The sequence below is a fragment of the Diachasma alloeum genome, unplaced genomic scaffold, assembly GCF_001412515.2.
Source record: "Diachasma alloeum isolate Michigan unplaced genomic scaffold, Dall2.0 Dall_scaffold_00709, whole genome shotgun sequence".
In the NCBI taxonomy this organism is placed as follows: domain Eukaryota; kingdom Metazoa; phylum Arthropoda; class Insecta; order Hymenoptera; family Braconidae; genus Diachasma; species Diachasma alloeum.
The window spans coordinates 204,980-211,868 of NW_021680840.1; positions in this window are offsets into that span (position 1 = coordinate 204,980).

Below are 6,889 nucleotides of genomic sequence, written 5' to 3' on the forward strand. Positions count from 1 at the left end.
TTCGGAAGAATTACGGTTATCTAGAAAATTCGATGAAATTCATCGATTTTCTAATAAATTCGGGGGAATCCTCCGGTTTTCTAGAGAATTCGACAAAATTCTTCATTTTTCAAGAAAATTCTCCATTTTTCGAGAAAATTCTCCAGTTTATTAAAGAATTTGCGAAAATTCTGCGTTTTTATCAAAAATTGGAGGAAATTATCCAGTTTTCTAAAAACTCTGAAAAACTTCTCCGGTTTGTATTTGAAAAATGAATTTTTGATTTTCAATTATCTCTCAATCTACTTTCAACTTTTTTGAGAAATGAAAATATGATTTTTTTGCTTTTGAAAATAGCATTGTTGCTTCTCAATAATTCTGAATTGGAGATGCAAAATGACAGTCACTTTTGAGATCGCGTCATGTGACCAAAAAATAACGGTCATGTGACACACAAATCTTGTAACTACAAATGATCGCCACAAATAATTTCTAAGGAAATTGTTGTCAAACCAACTATATGGATATATAATGACGGTCAAACTCATTTCTAATTTGTGACTGTTATAAATAAAATAGCTTCATCTCTAGATAGATGGAAAATGACTCTAATTTTGATTTCAACATGCACATTAGGCTAATGCAAAATGAATTCAAAGATAAATTGATAATAAAAAAATGAGCTCGCATCTGTATAGATAAAAAATGACTGTCATTTTTTCTTCGTCAATTGTGACGGTCATAGAAGAGTGGGGAAATTGTGACAATTGTGGAAAACGTCTCGTCATATGACCGTCAATGATGGTCACATGACCGTCATATTATAGGTCATGTAATGCATTCGCAGCTCTATCTGAATCTTATTTTAGAAAACCCAATTCTCAACTCTGTGGAAAAGTTGAGTGTAAATTGAAAGACAATTGAAAATCAGAAATTCACTTTTCAAAATGCAAATCTGAAAATAAATTGAGAGATAATTGAGACTCAAAAATCCCATTGTCAAAAAAAAATCCAGTTCTCAACTCTCAGAAAAGCCTGAGATTAGAAAGCGAAATTATTCAGAATCAATAATCCTATTTTCAACTCTAAAAAACAGTTGTGAGTAAATTGAGAGATAAATGATAATCAAAAATTCAACTCTCAACTTTTTTTGCGAATTGAGAGTTGGATTTTTTTGTTTTTGAAAATCGGATTTTTGATTAGAGAATCGGCGAATTTTCTCAAATTTTCTATATTGGAGCTTTTTCCGAAATTTAGCGCAAATACGGTGGTTTTCATTTGTTTTGTTTTGTTTTTGACAATTATTATTAGTATTATTATTATTATTATTATTATTATTGTGGTGGTTGTAGGATGGTGGAATACGGAGTGTTGCTCCATTTCCACGAGTGGGAATGAGATACACGAATGCTTGGTACCCGTGGGCCCTTATTGTGTTACACTCCTGAGCTATCTCGCTCGACAATCCGCCGATCGGTGTTTCAACATTCGGGGGTTTCGGAGGCGTCATCTGGCACATTCCCGTGTAACTGAGGGAAACAGTATGGCGACAGCTGATCGCCTCATTTTTTTACAAGTCTTTTATGGGAATTAGCGGCGTCTAATTGCTTCGGAATAACTCGCGGAAAATAGTAAAAAATAGTTCACGGGCTGGTAATTGGGTCTCGGGAGTGTGCAGTGTCTGTGAAAATTGGAATTTGTGTTTTTATTTTTGATAATTACCCTCGCCATATTGACAGGGTGTCACGCTAGTGTGACTTGGCTAGGGGGGGATGCTGGTGTTTTTTTTGGGTTATTTTCTAAATAATATTAAAAATATATGAACTCATTTTCCCCCCTCCAGAACCAATTACCACTCAAGCGGAATAAATTATCTGATTTTTGAAACAAAAATCAGATTTTTTAGTCAACCGATATAGTCATAATAACATTGCATCTAAAAGGCTTTTTTTCGACAATTTTCTGGGGATTTTTCTAGGGAAATGTCGGGCAAAAATCCGTCCAACCGGGCCTTAATGTGTACATTGACTGAGAATGAGAACTAAAAAATATTTTTACGAATTATTTGCTCGTTTCTTATTTCAGGCTAGAAATGCTCTTCAAAAGTCGCGTCCATTTTCGCGAAATTATTTATGAAGATTCCCCTTTATAGTACCCATTTTTTTTCAATGCCATCTGACGGTGTCCCCTTCAAATTCCTCATTCGAGCTATTTTGAGTTCGACTTTCGGCGTTCGACTTTTTTGAATTCGAGTTTTACCCTTCTTGTCTTTTATGAATAGAAAAAAAAGGGGATTATCAAACGATGAATTATATACGACAGAAGAAAATAATATGCAAAATGACCATTCGGAAGTGTATTGCTAATTTATTAGCAAAAATAACCATACTATATTATGGAGAAAAAAGCAATTTCCCAAACACCCAAAACATATTTTTGAGTGACTGCATGTGTGATAAATATAACAATAAGCAAAAATAACAATACTATATGACGATAAACGTAATTTCCCACTTGCTTCATTCCATTCTTGGCTTTCAAGTTATCCAATTGTCAACCATCATTCGAACAATTTCTCATTTCACATAGACAATCCGATTTGTAATTTACGCGCGCTTTCTTGAACAGCGCCGTCGCGGCCGCATTGCTCATTCTCATGAAAGTTCACATGAGAATGCGTCCTTCATGCGCCGCCATGACACTTTTTACATGTCCTCCGCCATGACAGTTTCTAATGCATGCTTTTTTTTTATAAAGGAACAGTCCAATAATTGATTGAAATAAATGTGATAAAATGATGGTTCATTGGAATAAATGACTTTCTTCAATATTCGGAGAGATTGTATTATTTTCCAATCCAATTAACATGTCATAGTTAACAATTCACTGAGCGATGAATATTCATTGTTGGTGAAATACTCGCAGTGTAATTCTCGGCTGACGTAGCCCTCTGGTGGCCGCTCAATGACGAGTGCGATGAGAATCGGGACTCAGCATTCGCTGCCATTTTGTTTTATAATCCTTGCATTCTCACGTGTCAAATCATCCGGCAGAAGTGTACGTTCAGTACACTTCTATACGTTTCTATACGTTTTTCCTATTTCTGTGAAATTATTCCCCTCTTTTCTTTAATCTGAACTTTTATTTCTTATCTTCTTCCTTCTTTTTCTTCTATTCTTGACAATTTTCTTGTTGTTTTCGTTGATTTTTCGAGTCTTTCCCTTGTGACCCTTCATAACCTCTTTTTCTCACTTTCGTTCCTTCCTCTTCCATTTTTAATTATATTGCTTATTTATGAGTACTCTGTCTGATAAATCTGCAGTCCCTTTTTTGTTTAGTAATAAATAGTTGAAGTTATTCTGCCTGCAGTCATTTTTCTCTTCTCTTAAGAGGGAAAAAAATCACTCTGCTAATTTCAGCAGTCTTGGTGTTCATTTTATTGACATTGTAATAAAAATAAATTTTTCTGACTGGTTAAGGAAATCACTCTGCTAACCTCAGCAGTTTATATTTTTCTCAGCTTATTAAAAATCAACTAATCTCACCAGTGTAAGCAATCACTGTGTTTGTTTGAATAGACGTTCTTATCTTACCAGTCGATCATTCTGCTCCTTTCATGCAGTATTTTTCTTCACAAATTACACCAAATTTCTGCTGATTGAAAAAATCACTCTGCGCATTTAAGCAGTTTTTTTTACTTATTCCTGAAAACTGCATATTTTATAATTTAAGTCATTTATTTAGCCATCCAAAAACAAAATATGAATCCTTTATAGCAATCTGATTACGAGTGGATTTTAAAAGAAATTGATAAATTAAAAGATGATCACATGGATTATTTTGGAAACTTGATGTACCAGCAATATGGTTTCCCTTTTCAGGAAAGTTGGAAGATACAACTTCCAGATTTGATTGATTTCCTTCCAGCAGAGAAATATCACATTCAGTTGGTGCATTCTCGAGATGGTGTTTATGTTATCGATAGTCTAAACGATCCTTCTGATCATTGGCTTTGTAGTTATTACGATAACCATAATATTTATGTCTGATTCTATTTGGACAGAAAATAAACAAATTCACCCTAAATAGTTAATTTTTTTGAGAAGACTATCCATTCTATCTTTTCGAAACTAAAGGAATTTCATTTGTACCTGTTTAAAGACAAAAAAATTGTTATGATTGTGGAGTATTTGCGATAGCATTTGCAACTTCCATTCTCAATGGTATATGGCCAGATCTATCGCGAGTTTCATTGAATTCGAAACAAATGCCACATCGTCAGAATATTTAGGAATAAAAGGATTACACCTTTTCTTGATTCATCAGGAACACGTATTGAAGCTTCAAATACAAAAGTAATCGTGGACGAAAGCCGTCAAGACCAAGTGTCTGGGCCAGGATTTATCGCTGATAATATAAGTAACTCAAAATTTCAGTCAGATGAAAAATATCAGTTCTTAACAGATGAAATGAACATCTTAATCCATGACCATACTGCCATTTTACCAGTAAGTTCAACAAACGAACAATCACAAGAACTAAACGAAGGAAATGGCTTACAATTGTTACTGGGTCAAATTCAAAAAGAACTGAAGCTCAATGATATTAAACACATATTAGAGTTTCACAGAATCGTTAAAAAATATACAGATTATAAACTCAGAGATACTCTTTTTGTACGACGTCCAACGCGAATAGAGCCTATGTCCTCAAATGAAAAACACATTCAAATCTCATTTTCTTCCGATGACCACTGGGTGTTCTGTTATTACGATTGCAAGAAAATTGACATTTATGATTCGTTGAATATGAGAACTTTGCATCCGAATCATAAAGTATTTTTGCAACATTTATTTCCGTTTTATAATGTACAAAATAATAATAATATAACTTTTTGTAAAGTACAACATCAACTGAATTTAATAGACTGTGGAGTGTATGCGATTGCGTTTGCGACTTGACTCATATTCTACCAAAAACCTGAGCTCCTTACATATGATCATTCTATGATGCGTAATCATTTATGGACAATATATGAAACTGGTCAATTATTGCACTTTCCAACAGTTGGAAATCGTAATGTTCATTCCACTTTACTGCCTTTAAACGTAATTCGCAAAAAACAATTGGCAGCTAAACGTAAGCGTGTAGGACGGTATGCAAATATTGATAATCTATGTGAAGAAATGAATGACTTGAAGTGATATAAAAAATCTAATCCAATTTAAGTTCAGAATGCACCATCACTACAAGAAGATGGTAATGTCCCTATAGAAATAACAAAAGAGCCCGATTCAAATAAGCTGTAAAAATCATATTCTATTCATAAAAAAAAATTGTGACAACCAAAAAGAAATCAAATATTTGTATGGGTCAAAGAATCGAAAAGAAATATTGCAAAATGGAAATCAAACCAAATTCTCTGAAGCAACATTTCTCTACCAAAAGTTATGTGCAGAATTTAACAGAAAAATGAACAGGGAGTAATATAGACGATATAAGGTGTAATGAGATTTTCTCGTTACGGTTTGAAATCCCCTTAAAAAGATACGTGAACTCTAAAATTGAGACATGAGGCGACATCTAGAGGTGGCTGAAGAAAGCCGCGGCTAGATGAACTGAGCGACAAACCGGTGAAAGACCTAAGGCATAGCGGTTATGGGTGAAACCGCGACCCCTGGAGGTCTGGAGGACGTTACTAGACTATCGCTATGTTGGAATTCGCCCAGCATGTGCTAGGGGAAAAGGGGCCGACGTACAGGCTGTCCAACTGGGTGATTCCATAGGCTATGTAAGAGTAGACTAGAGACCAACGACCAGGTGAGAGGACTGGTGCCCCCGGGATCCCGTCGGGTTGATTGGTGGGGATAGGGTAACGGAATGACCTATCGTCGCTGAGATATCCAGACTAGGGGGAGAAGGCCATAGTAAGATTCTGAGTTAGTCGAACGCGGGCGCTCGAGCGGGGAAGTCGAAAGGATTTCTCCGATATATACTGTGGTGTTGGCTTGAAAGATGGCCACGGGAATGGTGGGCGAATAGCTCAGCGCAGCCAGGTGCATAACTGATGGTAGCGAGCGTAGGGGGATGCTCCTGCATCCCCCACAAACGGAAAAAGAGTTATTTCGGAACTCTTAGTGACGACTTTGTTGTTTCCGGCGTTATCCGGCTCGGCGAAACAAATGTCGTGCGCATGGGCCCGTGGGTCTGGAGTAGAGATCGTCCTCCTGTCGACCCGACCATGTGCCGACATTCGAGTACCCGGAGACGGTGACGTGCGATGACCGAAGCGGTAACTGGTGGCCGAGAGTGTGGGTGGTCGTGAAGTGGGTAACAGGGTTCCACTTTGGTCGGATCAGCCTCTCGGCGTCCCAGGCTCTGAGGAGTCCCGGCTGATTCGCATTTAATTCTGAAAACCCTCCCGAGTCGAAATACTCGGGAGGCGAAAGCCTACTGAGAGGGTGAAAAACCCTCCAGGACGAGAGTAAATTCACTTTACATGGGGGATTAGGCCGTGAGGCTTAAGGTCCAGCCTGTAACAGTGGCTGGCGACGTTTGGCGTACGATACTCCTGGTGGACCTCGCCCACTCTACCGTGTCACACTGATGCTAGCTGGGCAACCCTTTGCCCGGCCACAGAAGTCCTCTGAGTGGACGAGTTTGCCTCAGAGGCCGGTTTTCGTCGAACCTCCCGTGAAGGTTCGGCTGGCGCCCGACTATTGAGCGATAGAGACGGCTAAAAAGTAGTTTGGATTTTTCCTGGGTGAACAACCCGGGAAAATATCCTTACACNAGAGGGTGAAAAACCCTCCAGGACGAGAGTAAATTCACTTTACATGGGGGATTAGGCCGTGAGGCTTAAGGTCCAGCCTGTAACAGTGGCTGGCGACGTTTGGCGTACGATACTCCT